Source organism: Papio anubis, chromosome 4 (genome assembly GCF_008728515.1).
Source record: "Papio anubis isolate 15944 chromosome 4, Panubis1.0, whole genome shotgun sequence".
NCBI lineage: Eukaryota > Metazoa > Chordata > Mammalia > Primates > Cercopithecidae > Papio > Papio anubis.
Genome location: NC_044979.1, coordinates 150,952,416 through 150,969,926, shown reverse-complemented (window position 1 = coordinate 150,969,926; position 17,511 = coordinate 150,952,416). Strand labels below are relative to the sequence as shown.

The window sequence follows — 17,511 nt, the reverse complement described above, 5'->3', positions numbered from 1 at the left end:
GACAGTATTTCATCATATGCTTTACAAAACCCAGAGATCCTCTTTTCGATACAAAAGACTAAAGAGGGAGAGTTAATTTTTTAGGTTCACGTTTGACAATGGAAATCAGCATTCATTCAATCAACTTATTTTATACATGTGTGCATGTACACAAAAAAAAACTGCAAACATTTCTTCAGAATAGTATATTTTAGTACATTTCTGTGTTTTCATTATTCTAATGTATGTTGGTCACTCACACTTCTTATCATATTCTTAATGTATTTTGTTTTCAAATATTAGGTTACAGTGTTTATTTCTTTGAGAGTATGTCTCTCGAGAATGTTTTTAATCTGTAAGGATTTCTGGTACTCCTTTTTCTTTTTTCCCCAATATTACATTGGCATAAGATTTGACTTACCTTTTTCTATTGCTCTGTTTTAAGTAAAACAAGTTTTCACGTCCTTTTAGAAAAGAGTGATGAGCCCTGTTAGCATTTCCAACTTTGTGGCTCTAAAGCGCCCTCTGTTGTTGTTTTCATAAAGTGGTAAAGACTGTAAGGAGTCCTACTTTCTGAGACCTGCTTCCCCTCCTTCTCTTTTTCAGTTCTACAGAGTTCAAGGGAGGCAAACTACAACCTGTGTATTAAATACGAACCTTGGGCCTGTTTTATATTGCTCGCAAGCTAAGAACATTTTTTAGGCTTTTCAAGAGTTGAAAATAAAAAAGGAAAGAAGAGAGAGGGGAGGAAATAAATATAGGAGACCGCATGTGGACCCCAATAGACCTTGCAAATTTACTTTATGGACCTTTACTGAAAAAGTTTGCCAACTCCTGACTCCCGGACCAACATTTTCCTTTGAGCTTGCTGTCACTATCCTGGTCAGTTTGAATTCTAGTCCTAAAAGTGTCTCCTATTTCAAAGCTTTGACCTGGAAGAGAGCATCTGTTTTATAGTATGAGAGTTCTTAGGATCCGTATCTTACTGTTGTCTGCATGAACCAAGCAGCAAATTAGATCCGGAGAAAGCCCTTCCAGCTTTGAGTGCTATTCTCAGAACACTGCCACACTTTCCAGTTGGTTTTCTCCCTCTGTATTTGCATAATAGAAACACTTAGGGAGAATCAAAATGTAAGCTACTGCCTCTGTCTTCCCAAAATGTCAACTTGATGTCTTTCTTTTAAACTGAAGGATGAAGAAGACTAGGAAAGAAAGGGAACATTCCTGCATTCTCATTATATAAACTAGAATGTAATTTTTTTAAAAGAGCAAGTATGTGTTCAATAAATGCTTTGTAGCTTGATTTATTGCTTCTTTCCCTCTCATCTGCAAATATTCAATTACTTTTAAAATATGTTAATAAAACAGCAAATAATTACATTTCAATTTATATACCAATCTACTGTACAATTAAGTTCCCCTCAGAGAAAGGAGAGTACTTCTAATGGGTTAATTCTACATCTCCTTTGATGAATAAAGCAGCCCATAAAGAGTTTAAGGCATTTGACTTTTTTGTTTCAGAATTACTTCTCATGTATGAAGTATAATGAGAACCTCCATAATTAAATATATTCTATGATAATTCATCCACAAATAACTCTTCAAATTTTCAAACAAAATATAAAAAATAACTCTGAGGAGATCCCTGAGAACAATCAAGACCAGAAAGAAACTGGAAAGCATTTAACTCTTTATTGAAAGAACCAAGGAATTACAATGGTTCGGAGAAGAGACCATGACTTCTAGGGTGATTGTCTTGAGAGGGTGGCATTTTAGGCAGCTTTTGAAAATGAAAAGCTTTGAATTTTGATAATTTGACATGTTTGTAGAGGACATTCTAATACATAAGGCCATGTTAATAAATGCTCACAAATCAGATAAAAGAACAGCTTGCAAGTTCAGACACTCTATATTATACAATTATTCTTTGGCCAAAGCTTCTGTAATTTGATTTTATGTAAGTAAAAAACAATGAATTTCATAGTCAGTCACAACTAAACCTCAATATGTTAACATTATTAAAACCAAAGAATCAAGTCTTAATCACCAGCATATCCAAGAAATTCCTCCTGATTTACTATTTAGACATAAAAAAGAAACAAAAGCATACAAAGACATGAAATTTACCCAGGCTACAATTCATGCACCACTTCTCAAGGGACAAGAAACTGAACTGTTATTGAGCATCTTCCATTTTATCAAGCTTACTGAGAAAGTAATTAATGTGTATCCTTATTTCATGTATATGTCTACTGTATGCAAAAAACTATTCTAGATACTGTAGACAATGTCTCCCTTCTTAAAGAAGTTTGCATAGTAGTAAGGGAAACATACACATTAGCTCAGGGAGGCATGAATGAGATCTCTGCATTTATCAGTGCAATGTCATAAATATCCCTGGCTATTCAGAAAGAGAAAACATTTTCCCTTCCTCCTGTCTGATTTTCATTCCTTTCTTCAGAATTCCCATAGTAGTACTGTTCCTCTATTACAGCACTTCTTAAACTATATTATAATTATATATTTGACTTGCTCTGATAACATAGCAAGATATTACAGGCAAAGAATTAGCCATCACCATGCTTTGCCTCTCAGAAGTTTGGAAGTACATGAATTCCATCCTTCAATAAATACTTTATTTATTTACCTATTTTTATTTATTTATTTATTTATTTATTTATTTTTTGAGACAGAGGAGACAGAATCTTGCTCTGTCACCCAGGCTGGAGTGCAGTGGTGCGATCTCAGCTCACTGCAACGTCCGCCTCCCGGGTTCAAGCGATTCTCCTACCTCAGCCTACTGAGTAGCTGGGATTACAAGGGCGCACCACTACGCCCAGCTAATTTTTGTTTCTTTAGTATAGACAGGGTTTTACCATGTTGGCCAGGTTGGTCTCAAACTCCTGACCTTATGATCCACCTGCCTCAGCCTCCCAAAGTGCTGGGATTACAAGGTGTGAGCCACTGTGCCTGGCCAATAAATACTTTATTAAAGAAGGAATAATGAAATGAATGCTAACTTTAAAATAAATAATTTTCGCACTTTACAAAGAAGACAAAAATTTAAAGCAACCTTGGTAAATAGTCTTAAAATATTACATTTGATTAGTTGTCATAGTAGGTTGAGGGAAATAAGGGGAAGCAGATGACTAGTACCAACAGGCAAATAAATAAATACAAACATAAAATAAATAATTTTTATAAGTCCTTATTTAACAAAGGAGAACCATCATAACCATAGAAATTACAGTGCTCTAGAGTAGAATGGCACCCTAAAACATCAATTCTTTTATCTTCTTAATCTGATCTTAACAGTCCTCTCTTAAGGCATTTTAAACATTGAAATTATTTTTAAACATTATATACTGCCAAAGGTGACCTATAGTTTATTTTGGCATTATATGTTAAAGTTCAATTACATATTTGTTTTTTCTTTCATAGTCTCGCCATTTCCCCATTATAGAAATAAGAATCTTTCACATATGGGAACTTTTTTTTTTTTTTAAATAAAGGTCCCATGTCCTCCTTAAAATGAAAAATAATCATAATGAAGTTTATGAATTTTTCCCACTTCTTCTCTCTAATCATTTCTGTAGCACAAAGACAAGTAGATGCAGAAGCTATAGTCAAATATGCCAATTCTAAATCCTGTGTTCTTCCATCTGCTTTTCAGCAAATCCACTTCTCTCAAAGCAATCCCATCTACAAAAGGTGAGGCTTGTGGGTCCATTCTGTACAAAGACCATTCAGCAATGATAAAGGCCCTACTTATTTTATTAAAAACTCTCCTGAGAGACTCACATGGTTTACCCTTTCAGTCTTAGCCAAATTTTAGTGAGTAAAAATAATTAGTATTCAATTGTTGTAAAGACTCACCACCTGTTGGAAAGAGATTTCTGTATTCAGCCTGTGCTGTCCTTCGAAACTGCATTACCTGTTAATAGCACGGTCATTAAACGAGGGGTCAGTCAGCTCAGTTCCTGTATTTGTAAGAGAGGGGCTTTCGAGCTAAATGATTTGTTAGTTTGTTTCCAGCAATAGAAATTGTTGATCACATTATTTTTTCTCCATAGAACAAGAATCTCTTGGAAAAAAATATTTATTAATTCAAAATTTTAAATATATTAATGAAATATTGTTCTATTCCAGAAGTAACAGCTCATAAGATTTAGCTTATAAGATAAAAGCACACGAAAACATTATAGCAATGTGCTGAGTAACACTGAATTCTTATTAATCTAACTTATTATTGTCTAGATAATAGTTGTAGTTCTGTAAGTGATTATGACAGCTTTTATAATGCTGATTGTTAGGGATAATTATGTTATTGTTGTTAAAACAAACTGATGCCAATATCTTAACCAGGGGTTAAGTAAGAATATATAAATGGATGGTATTTATATGTTTGTAGAAAGCGTAAGAGTATTATAGGAATGTGCAAAAAGATGAGATGTCTGATGGGAGATATTTATTAGTATTTCTCATCAAGTAACAAGCCTCCAGAAATAGTGACCTGCTCAGATCTCAACCTCTGCAGAATCAGATAAGGAACCTTGAACACACTGGAAAGTAACTTTCCATGTAGGTTGTTATAAGACACCTAAATGGATAATGTGTCTTCTAAAACAGCATGTAGTATATATGATGGATGCACGGCATCTCCACATATGACAGGCTTGCATATGCCTCCTATATTATAAAAAGATAGTACTTAAAATCTGCAGTGTCCATAGGAGCATCCTATCAGTACCATACCTGAAGTGACTTACTACTTTATCCAGATTGCAGAGTCTATTTTGTTAAACTAACTCGAAACTAAATGAGAAACCATGTGGGTGGTGCTGCTGGCAGGGGTTGGGCAGGGGGGTAATCTGGAATTTGGAGATAAATAATTCTCTTTACATTGTAATTTTTTGTCCTGAGGTGATTTCCTTAAACTTTTCTCTTTGAGGTTGCATGCTGTAAAATACAAAAAAAAAGTAAACAATAATAAAGTTTTGTTTTCTTTAACTTGACACACTCTTCACGTCCCATTAAAGATGCTGGCTTTTCGAGATGCTTGTATTTAGCAAAATTGGATGCTATCTGTAGTATTATTATGTTCCCATCTGAGTAAAATATAATAATAATTAAAAATTTTACAGGTTAAAATATGCAATGAAAAATTACATTCAATTATCTTTCTAAATGTAAAAATGAAGATAGAACCTCCTAAAAATATTTATTTTCAAAGAATGATCTAATGACTCATCGGATTTTCCATTTCTCTAATTGAAACGATCAAGTGAGGAAATTGGTTTCATAGAAACCAGTTTTTGGCTTGTTAAGATGATGATCTAGCAGCTCATAGTTTTCTAGGTAGTAAGACTTCACATATCCATGTAGAACTCAAAAACCTGGCACTATGAAGTACCAGAATCACAGTAATCCCAGCAGACAAAAAACAGAAAAGTAGGCACTGCATATACTTTTAAAAAGAAACCTGACTTCTCACATTCTTTACAGAGAAGGTCTTAAACCTTTGCAAGCTGACGATTTACACTTCCTTTAATATGAAGCTAGTGACGTTGATTAGGTGATCGAAGCAATTACTCCTGCTAAAATAATAACATGCTAAATGCTGACAAAATGTCGAAGGACACTGACCAAAACGGTGACTTTTATAATTTTCTGGTTCTAAAAAAGCAGGCTTAATAAAGTTTGTTTCATCCTTTTCTTCAGTTAACTGTATGTATTGCTCACAGATCACGAAGTCAAACATTCTGTCATTTACTGATGAAAAGAGGAAGTTCAACTAAGTTCAAATGAGGAATTTATTCAAGAAGGAAGTTCCGGGTCAGAGTAGATTCGGCTTAAATGCCTCATATTTTTATATCTAGAACACAGTATAATAACTGATTACAAATATTAGCATAAAAATAAATAAAAGTGACATTGTTTCACGAACATACATAGAAAGAAGGAAATATAAAACATGGGGGAAAAAAGTTAGCTACTTTCTAAAGAAATCAAAATGATGCTGTATTAGTCAAGGTTTCCTTAGAGGGACAGAACTAATAGGAAAGATAGATAGATAGATAGATAGATAGATAGATAGATAGATAGATAGATAGATAATTAGAGAGTTTATTAAGTATTAACGACCAGAAACCCACCCGATTAAGGGTGGATCTGCTTCCACAGTCCACTGACTCAAATGTTCATCTCTTTTGGCAACACCCTCACAGACACACCCAGGATCAATACTTTGTATCCTTCAATCCAATCAAGCTGACACTCAGTATTAACCATCACAGACGGTTTCCAGTATTAGCTGGGGAATACCAGAATATTTTAGAGTTGGAATATAAGCTTACTTATCAAATCCTCTCTTGAAATTTTAATTATTTTAATTATTCATTACATTTCATGTTTCAAATGAATGTCAAGAAATTATTTTAAGTAAATGTGAATCCCAAAGTTGAATTAAAATATAAATTCCAAAGTGAATAAAAATAAACTCCTATAGCACAGTAACCTATTTTTCTAAATTAAGAGCTCTCAAAAGCAGAATTTTAAATCATTTGCCCCAATCTTCAAACATAGAAAAATACCATATTAAAACATCCTTCTTTCATACTGTTTTCTGTCAAGCTATTATATAATAGCTTGTCATCATTTACTTGCCAATGTTGAACAAATATTTAACACTAAAATTATTTTGTAGCATGCCATGGTCATCCCAAATATAATTCTTACTGCTGAGGACTTTATCATGTAATAGAAGACAAACTTCTTCAGCTAATTTTTTTTTTTTTTTAATACGGCATCTTGCTCTGTTACCCAGGCTGGAGTGCAGTGGTGTGATCTCGGCTCACTGCAACCTCAGTCTCCCAGGTTCGTGCAGTTCTCCTGCCTCAACCTTCCAAGTAGCTGGAATTACAGGCATGCACCACCACGCCTGGCTAATTTTTGTATTTTTAGTACAGACAGCGTTTTGTCATGTTGGCCAGGCTGGTCTTGAACCCCTGACCCCAAGCAATCCACCCATCTCAGCCTCCCAAAGTGCTGGGATTACAGGCATGAGGCATCACGCCTGACCCAGCTACATATACTTTTTACCCAAACCCACTCCCTCACATCTGACATATCCTATCTTTGCCTTTCCAAATATTACAGATGCATTCTCTTGCAATGATGCTTCCTTGCCTGTTTCATCTGAAATAAAACCCTCCTGCATGTTGAAATACTTGGCATAAACTCTCTTTTTACCTTAGACGAATGCTGTCTCTCCCCTGAATACACCATTTTCTCTACAAAAAGTTCTAAGTTCTATAGGTATAAAAGCTTCTATACTCAAGTAATCTAGGTTCTGTTCTATCCCTACACAAGGAGTGTATATAGACTTGGAGAGGGAAAACGTAAAAGGAATTGATCATGCCATTATTCAAACTGTAGGCACACTCCTCACCACTTGTAATTCACAGTGTGGTGGATGATGATGATGGTGGTGATAGCTGGACAAAGAGGAAAGGAGATACTTCTCCTCTACATGACCTTGATATTGCTTCACCCATCATTCCCCCAAAAAGAATACACAGTAGTTTCCAGTGGTAGAGGAAGCTGTTCTTCATTGAAATTTGTACAGAATCCAAGTATGGGAGTCAGATTAGCAAAAACAACCTGAGCCAGATAACTGGCTCTGATGTGCCACAGATTCTCCAGGAATCCCCATCTGAGACAGTGATGAGATCCCACTTCCCCTTCAGTGTCTTATAAATTTTGCAGCTTCTGTCACCTATACTTTCAAAGGCTTTTCTCCATCCGGTGTCTGCTGGTATGCAGTGGAGACAGAGAAGCCAGGATCTCACTGTCTGTTGGTTGGGGATATGAGGTTTTCCGCCTCAGGATGTAGCTTGAATTATCTAAAGTATCTAAAGGGAAGCATCTCTCACGCTATGAGAATTAATTTCCTTGAAATAATCTAAGTAAGGCATTAAAATGTTTCCTGCTCAGATAAGTTAATCTCCAAGAATGACACCAACAAATTCTCCCACCTCGTATGCACGTGCTACTCTTCACATCAAGAGGTGAAGCTGATGTCCTGTCCCCTTGAATCTATCTTTGGGACTAGCTTTAACCAATGAAATGCACCAGAAGTGATATTCTGGGACTTCCCAGCTGAGGCCTTAAGAGAAATGTCAGCTTAATTTCTCACCTGCTGTAAGAGGCTCAAGCCACATGGAGAACAGGAACATACTTGTCAGCAACCCCAGCTGAGCTATCAACCACAACAACTGCCATCAACATGAGGCAGCCATCTTGGACATTCTTGCCCATCCAACACCCCTCTGGATGTTGCCAATCCATCATGTGAAGCAGGTGAACCACTCAGTTAAATGCAGTCAACTCCTCAGAATTATAGCAGCTGGTAAAGCTGATTGTTGTTTTAAGCCACTGTGTATTGAGATAATTTAACATAATTTTGACCTTATATCTCAGGAGATTATTAAATGCATAAAGTAAAAAAAAAGTTTTAATTAATTTACTATGACTGCCTCTATGTACTTTCATGCCAAAATTATTCAACAGTAATGTTAAACCAGAAAATAAATCATTACATTGAAATATGATTCTATATAAATTGAAAGTGATTAATTAGTTTATGTTCTTGTACTCCACACAAAATCATTACGTTTAGGTATTTTTAATGCTTAACAATTAATTGGGACTTCAGGAAAGGCCAGTAACTAACATTGTTCTTAGCTGCCCAAGTTCTAAATTAATTGAACAATAAGTAAAGGAGTTAGCCCATAAAGAGAAAAACATAATTTTTATCATTGAGAAAGCCCATATTGAACTAAGTGGTCACACGGAATAAAATCTCAAATTCAAAAATTAGATAGAATTACCCATTCAGTGGCCAAGTGTGGTGGCCCACACCTGTAATCCCAGCACTTTGGGAGGCCGAGGTGGGTGGATCACAAGGTCAGGAGTTTGAGACCAACTTGGGCAACATGGTGAAACCCCGTCTCTCCTAAAAATACAAAAATTAGCCAGGCATGGTGGCACACACCTGTAGTCCCAGCTACTCAGGAGGCTGAGGCAGGAGAATCATTTGAACCTGGGAAGCGGAAGGTGCAGTGAGCTGAGATGATGTCACTGCACTCCAACCTGGGCAACAGAGCAGGACTCTGTCTTAAAAAAAAAACAAAAAAAAAACTATGACTGCATAGTATTCCATGGTGTATATGTTCCACATTTTCTTTATCCAGTCTGTCCTTGATGGGCTTTTGGGTTGGTTCCAAGTCTTTGCTATTGTGAATAGTGAATATTATTCACAATAGTGCTGCAATAAACATACGTGTGCATGTGACTTTATAGTAGAAAGATTTCTAATCCTTTGGGCATATAACCAGTAATGGGATTGCTGGGTCAAATGGTATTTCTGGTTCCAGATCCTTGAGGAATCACCCTGCTGTCTTCCACAATGACACTGTCTTCCAATGGTTCATCTATGTGGTTGCAATGGTAAGATTCCCTTTCTTTTATGGCTGGATAATGTATCATTTTATATACATATATGTATGTCAATATACATACTATATTTTCTTTATTCATTCATCCATTTATGGATACGGGTTACTTTTGTATCTTGACTGTTGTGAGTAATGCTCCAATGAACATGGGAGTGTCCACTGAGATACTGATTTCATTTACTTTGAATATATAACCAGAATTGGGCTTGCTGAATTGTACAGTAGTTTTAACTTAAATTACTTTTTAGGAACTTCCATCTTGTTTTCCATAATGGCTGTACCAATTTGTATTCTCACTCACAGTGTGAAAGTGTCTCCTTCTCTCCACACCCTTGCCAATACTTGTAATCCCTTGTCTTTTCAACAACAGCCATTCTAGCAGATATAAGGTTATATTGTACTGTGACTTTGATTTGGATTTTTCTGATGATTAGTGATGTTGGGCACTTTTTCAGGTACCTTGGACCATGTGTATGTCTTCTTTGAAGAAATGTCTATGCTGGTCCTTTACAAAAAGTGGGTAAAGGACCAGCATAGCAATGGTATTCAATAATTACCACATTATTATTATTACTATTATTATTGCTATTGAGTTATGTGAGTTCTGTACATATTTTGGATATTAAATCCTTACCAAATATATGGTTTGCAAATACTGTTATCCTATTCTGTAGGCTGCCTTTTTATTTTATTGATTTTATTTTTTGGCTGTGCAATTTGAAGTAGTCCCACTTGTTTATGTTTGCTTTTATTACTTGTACTTTTGGTGTCACACGTAAAAAAATCATTGCCAAGACCCATGGCAAGGAGCTTTTCCCCTGTGTTTTCTCTTTTAAAAACTAAAAATGGCATTCTAGTCTATGCCTCAGACTTCTATAAATTCAGCTTAGCCTAGAAAACTGAACAACCTACACAGTCTCCAACTCAGAATACGGTGACCCTATCAGAAAACTTCCAAAAAGGCAAGCTATCATGAGCTGGCTGCACTCCTCTTTCTTATTCTTTCACATTTATATCCCACGTTGTCCTCTGAATATGCAAGTTATGTCACAGGTCCTCTCTTAATAAGATATATCTAGTAATTTCTCCAGAATGGGAGAAGATGGTACTGAGCCATCAGTACATAGCCTTTTACAAACAGAATTCATCTGCAGCTCAATTTGAGAATAAGGGTATAATCTATGTTCAATTATGGGAGCATGAATCTCTAACTTTAGCTTACTTAGTACCTACTGCCAACTCGGATTAGTAACCCAGAGGCTACTCAATAAAGTAGCCTCATTTGACTGCCAGGGAGGACCTGGATCCTGGGAAATGCTAGAAACCTTAATGAGACAATTAAAATAAAATAAAAATCTCTGGTCCCAAATTTTTTTTGAATTTAATCATTGCCTTTTTCCTATTGTTTTTGTTCTATTTCAAATACCTGCTACACTAATCATAGCCGTTGCTACATGAACTTATGTTTGTCTCAGCAAAAACATCAATAATCTGCAGCAAAATGCACAGCATTTTATATCTGCATGATGATCTAAAAGATTAGTTCGTACCAATTAATGAACTAATCATCACTTAACTCACATATGGCTCGCTCATGTAATAACTAAAGCAATCTTTGGGATAGTGAACCGGCTGGCAAAGAACCAGACTTGAAATATGACAAACCCGGGAGAGGCAACCCAAAGCAGGAAACTGGAGGCAGTAAGGTGTCGGCTAATGCCATAATGCCATGGTCAATCATCTGGTAGGTTCAGCTGTAGCCAGGTCAGCTAGATGGAGGAAAAATGTGAAGCAGAAACTTGCTTATTATAGAGGTGCAAGTTGACTAAAAACAGAATAATGCTACTCAATAATTACCACATTTTCCCCCAACTTCTCCCTGACCAGACACACATACACTCACATCTAATAGCAAACGGCTATCTGGCATGAAGGTCTTTGGTCACAAGACAGCAAGCAGAGTCCAGCAAATGTAGCCTGGGGAAGAGCCCTAAAAACACTCTGAAAATCTTCACTTCGCTTCCCTCGGTCTCAATGATGTTTTCCCCAAAGGATTAATTAAGGTTCTCCTTTCAGATCCAAGAACCCTTCTAGGTTACCAAGAGATATTCTCTTTTTCTCAGACCAAAAACAAATGTTTTAAAGTATTTAAAACTAGGAAAGGGGGAAAAAAGTTATTTTCAATCTTTGTAAATGTCTACTTGCATTCACATTTTTTCTCTCTTCTCTAAAGTTTTTTGTAACATGTGCTAAAAGTAAACCACTTGGCAAAAAAAATATATATATATTTATAATATCTATAATTTAAATATAAATATATAATATATATTATAAATATAAATACATATTTATAAATATAAATATATAAATATATATTTATAAATATAAATATGTAAAAATATATAATATATAATATATATTTATAAATATAAATATATAAATATATATTTATAAATATAAATATATAAATATATATTTATAAATATAAATATGTAAATATATATTTATAAATATATAATATGTAAATATATAAAAATATATAATATGTAAATATATATTTATATTTATATATTTATAAATATAAATATATAAATAGATATGTATAAATATATATATATTTAAGTCTATAGAACAAAAGAAAAGCCGATTGAGGAATGTTGCCCGCTTCCACCTCTGAAACATAGTAAGCTACCAACTCTTGTTATATATTGTCAGCTATGTCACTGCATTTACAAGAGGAGAAATGGGACATGTTCTAAAGGCAGAAGGATTTAGACTAGACATTTGTATTTATACAGCACTATTGACAAACTGTTAAGCTTCTTTGTAAAAATGACTTACATCAAGTCAGTGTCAAAATTGTTGTCATGAAGCAGTGCATACAGCTGGCTCTCGTCCCTAAATTGCCCTTGTTACACATTTGCTTTCTTTGTCTTTTCATTTTATTTTAACCCTATAGGTTAATTTTGACTTGTCCTCTGCCTAAAACCCCATGATCACCCCATTGCCTTTCACCGCCTGAAGACCGAGGCCCTGTCCTGAACCCTACCCAGCAAAGGAGACCTATGCCTACAGACAGATCAATTCTATGAATAAGCATCACTGTCTACTTGGCTCTCTGTATCCCCTGCTTTCTGGTTTACTCACTATGGACTTAACTGGAAATGACATTTTTCTGCCTTGTAAATTAGACTGCATCACTCCTCAAAAATTGAACCCCTCAACTCACTATCCCTTTACTGTCAACTGCAACTTAGTAACAACTCCTATGTCAGTTCTTCCCCAGAGAATAGGTTCTGTACTACCACCTAGCTCCCTTCAACTGTATCCCACTGGAGAAAAAAAAAAAAAAATCATTATTTGAGCATGAGTCACCCCAAGACATGACACTGTGATAGGTAAAAATTCTAAAGATGTCTCCCACAAGATACCCATCCTCTAGTTATTCAAACATGAATCTAAGCACTACACTACACTAACCTTAATAGCAGATACAATTAAGGTTACTGTGAGAATACAGAAATCTGAAGTGCTTTTTCTATTATTATTCACTCATTCAATACTTCTGACACCAATGTGAGGGGGCACGGGGAGGGGGGCATTCCCACCTACGCCAGGCAATTCCACAGAGGTATCTGCAGCAGACACTAGCTGGCTGTCCTCTAAATCAATTCTGACACTATCTACCTGGAAGCAACATGAGATCCCGCAGGTTGAGGGCTCAGTCCCATAAGACTGCCACTACCTTTCATGCCAATCACGAGCCTCAGGTTGTTTTACCTTTGCTTCTGACGAACTAGGTTCCCCCAACTGCTTTCTTGGGTTCTATTAATATACTACAGCAAATGACAGCACTCTGCAACACACATACATTGGTTTATTATAAAGAATATTTCAAATTATATTGTAATATTATAATACGCTATTGCAATATTATATAATATAAAATTGCAATAATACCAAATAGAAGATGACGAAGAATACGGATGAACATCCAGATGGAAGGGAGGCATAAGGTGAGGCATTTGGGAGGGGACACGGAGCTTCCATGCCCTCCATGGGTGCACCACCCTCCCAAATCCTCCAAATGCTCAGCTATCCCCAAGCCATCAAAACTCAGTCCTTTGGGGGTTTTAATGCAAGTTTCATTACGTAGGTGCGATTGATTAAACCACTGACCATTAGTGGTCAACTTATCCTTTACCTTCTCTTCCAACCCGGAGGTTGGTGATGGGATTAAAGTTCCAACCGCATAGTCATAGCTTGGTCTTTCTTGTGACCAGCCCCAATCATGAGGCAATCTAGATGGCCCCAATGAACAGGCATCTCATTAGCATAAAAAGGACACTCTTACCACTCTGGAGATTCTAAGGATTTTAAGAGCTGTATGCCAGGAAATAGGACAAAGACCAAATATATATTTCACAGCATCACAGTTACTAATCACCTTAAACAGGGAGCTTATCCTGGATTATCTGGGTAGGCTCAGTGAAATTCCATGGTCCTTTAAAATCAGAAAAGAAAGGCAGAGAATTGGTTTTAAGAGATGGAGTGATGGGAAAAGAGGAAGAAAAGAGAAAGTCAGAACAAATCTAATCTGAAGAAGGATTTTACTTCAAGTTGTTGCTGGCTCTGAGATACAGGGGCCCACATGCAAGGGCCTGAGAAGGACTTCTAGGAGATAAGAGCAAGCCCCAGCTGACAACCAGCAAAGAAATGGAGACCTTGGTACTAAAACCAGGGAACTAGACTCTGTCAACAACCTGAAAGATCCTAGAAGCCAGTTGTTCCCCAGATAACAGCCCAGACCACTGACGTCTGGGTGTGGTCAGCCCAGACCACAGCCACTGAATCCTGGCTGTGTGGCCTATAGAACTGCAAGATGATAAATTTGTGTTGTCACTAATGTGGTAATTTGTTATGGTGGCAATAGGAAACTATTACAGATAAAATTTACTCATACAATTGTTTGTGAAAAAGAACTATTTCTTATCATTCTTGCCACTACTGCACTACTAGAAGCTTTTTTAAAATCAAACATGTTTTAATTCATTAGACATTTATTGAGAGCCTCCTATATCCAAAGGTCAGCAGATAAGAGTCTATGTATCTATCCTGTCTATGAATGTATCCTGTGTGAAAGATAAACTGGCCCCCATAGGATAAAGTATAAACAATTTAACAGCACACACAGCGTTCAATCATCTGGCTTCTGCTTATCCTTCTCCACTTGTCCTCTAAGACCCAGCTAGACATAAAATCAGCTGCTTTTTAAGCCCTTGATTTCCTTTCATGCCACTGAAACTTGGAACTTGCAGTTTCACACCTCAAATATGGCTTTTTCCTCTGTCTAGAACACAGCTTCCTTAGATATCCAGAGGGCTCTCTGATTCCCCTTCTTCTAGTCTTTGCCGTATTTTTCTGTTTAAAAGACCCCTACTCTTGAGCACTCTATTGAACATTGAAAACTACTACCATTTTTGCATTCTTAATCACCCTCATTTCTGCACAATTTCTGTTCCATAACATTCAGCAACTTCTAATGTACTATATTTTTACTTATTATACTTGATGAATGTATTATATCTATTAGGTGTTATCGCTGTATTTCCCTATTAAACATAATCTTCACAAGAAAGTGAGTTTTATTGATTTTGTTCACAATGAATGAAAGTGACTTTCATTGATTTTGTTTGAATCCCCAGCACTCAGAACAGTGCCTGGCTCAGAGTAAATAGACACATTATCAATATCAGTGAAGCGTTGAATGAATCTTATCGACACCACATATTTTTTCAAAAGTTATTCATAAGACAGAGTCTGATAGAACCCAGTAAGTAGGTGTCTGTGTAAAGTGGAGATCTAAAAAGTCCACAACTTACCTTGCTCAGCTCAGGAAGCGGGCCTAGGACTTTGAAATTGTCAAGTATCTCTTATATCCAATCTTCTTCTTGGACTGGTCTGGAAATACGGAAAGCATTGCTCAGCAGGTATTGGTAAAATGAGGTCAATCTTGTATATATAAAATCTTACCAAAAATCAACACCTTTCAAATTCCTAAAAGAAAATAGGACAGTTTATAAGTCTCACTCATAAATTCCTTTCCCTAACTCTCCCTTTATGTTTTGAAAAGTCATAAAAATTATGCTTAATTGAATGAAGTATTTATGACTTTTCTACTGCCATTCCGTTGGCTACGACTTCCTTTCTGAAAAAACTTTCAATTCATGACTTAACATTTTTTGTCTTTTTTTCCTCAAACCATTTTTACCTTGGTGTTCATACGCTAGAAACACAGAGATGAAAAGTAGTAAAAATTAGAGACAACCTTCTCATTGTTCCACATACAAGTTGTTCACCTTGAGATTATTATTTAACATTTTCTAATTGTTGATTGATTATTCTAAGTTGCACCAAGAAGAAAACAGTTTGCAAATAGCTGTTAAGCACTTACAAAGCCACACATTGCTCCTCTAACGTGCGCCAAGGCCACAAATTGATATTTATAAAACTTCAAATGTGTAAGGAGTTCTTCTGGGATATGTGGCTGAAAAGTACCAACACTGTCTGTGACAAGGAGCTAGTGTGCTTACCGGTCAAGAAATTCTAGGTCATGCTGGCATCGAACAACATGCTTAAACTTGTCCATTTAGTAGTCTACAGTTTGCCAACTTTATAAAGGAAAGGTTTATTAAGGAAAAAATTTCAGCTGCTCCTTCTTTAGCTTTCTGTATCTTGTCCAAAGCAGTTTTGCCAAAGCCAAAAGTTTAAGGGCTGGGCTCAATTTCTCCATTTTAAATAGGGACCACAAATAAAACTGTCAACCAGTAAGAATAAATGTAGTGAGCTTTTTGCTCAAACTGGTAGACTTCACTTGGTTAGCAATGCCAGAGCAAATACATCCATAGGGCCGATTCAATGACTGACAAATTTTGACTTGATCCCAACAACAGCAAGTGGAAAAAAATCAGTCCTCAAATCACCTCATTGTGGCTTTGCATGTGTTAAGTTATGCCTGCTGCTGCAACCTAAATAACAGCTATTTCAGACATGTTTTCATCCTAAAAATCCTAAAATGAATCTAATCACATAATTTCCCATCTAACAGCACAATACGCAAACATAACCAATTTTCCTATAAAAAGCTGGAAGCACAGCAGATAAGCAGAGATAGTTTGAAATTCAACATAGTTAGGCATGGGGAAACAAAAACAGCAATTTATTTCAAAAATGCATGAAGCAATCATTTTTAAAAAGCTTCAAATTCACCCAACAAATTTCATTTCTAAAGGTAATCTTAACAGTCTGAAAAATTAGTATTAGATACTTCAAAGGATACTCATAGTAGAACAATTGCTGTGATTGCAAAAGCATCTGATTTTTGCCTAAGATAGTAGTTATCAACACTGAGCGTTCGAATCATCTCTGCCACATAGGCCCTAACACAGACCAATTAAACTAGCGTTTCTGGGAGTGAGGTCCAGATGGTTCTAAACTCCAGAGCTGTAAACTGAGGTCTACAAGAAAAAGGAAGGTAATGAGAATTGTGAGACAATGTTTTCTAAACTTGCCTGATAATAATCAGTGTGATGCTTCCTAACACATGCCCGACCTACTGATGCACAATCTCAGAGAAAAGGCATGGAAATGTATTGTTAAACAGAAAATTTTAAAATAACTAAAAGAGTATAATGGATTATTTATCACACAAAGGATAAATGCTTCAGGTGATAGATACATCATTTACTCTGATGTGATTATTACACACTGTATGCCTGCATCAAAATATCCCATATACCCCATAAATATATATACCTACTATGTGCCCACAAAATTAAAAAAAAAAAAAAAACCTCAATAATACTTATCATCAAGAACCTGATCAGGGAGGATAATGTCACTATATAAAGGCTTTAGCAAAGCTCTGTGGAAAACACCTAGAAAAAAAACAAAAACAAAACAAAACAAAAAACGGCATTTAACATGAACTTCAAGGTTTAAGGTCTGCATTAAC

The 17,511-nt window shown here is 35.9% G+C and overlaps 1 long non-coding RNA gene across 1 annotated transcript in view; it reads right to left on the bottom strand.

Annotated features, from left to right (window-relative positions):
- The window catches only part of LOC110742792, a 143,991-nt gene that overhangs the window by 87,974 nt on the left and 38,506 nt on the right, over positions 1 to 17,511 (bottom strand). Inside the window, exon 2 of the long non-coding RNA XR_002520874.2 lies at positions 15,380 to 15,458. This is a non-coding gene — a long non-coding RNA (uncharacterized LOC110742792). The remainder of the gene's footprint in view (positions 1 to 15,379; positions 15,459 to 17,511) is intronic.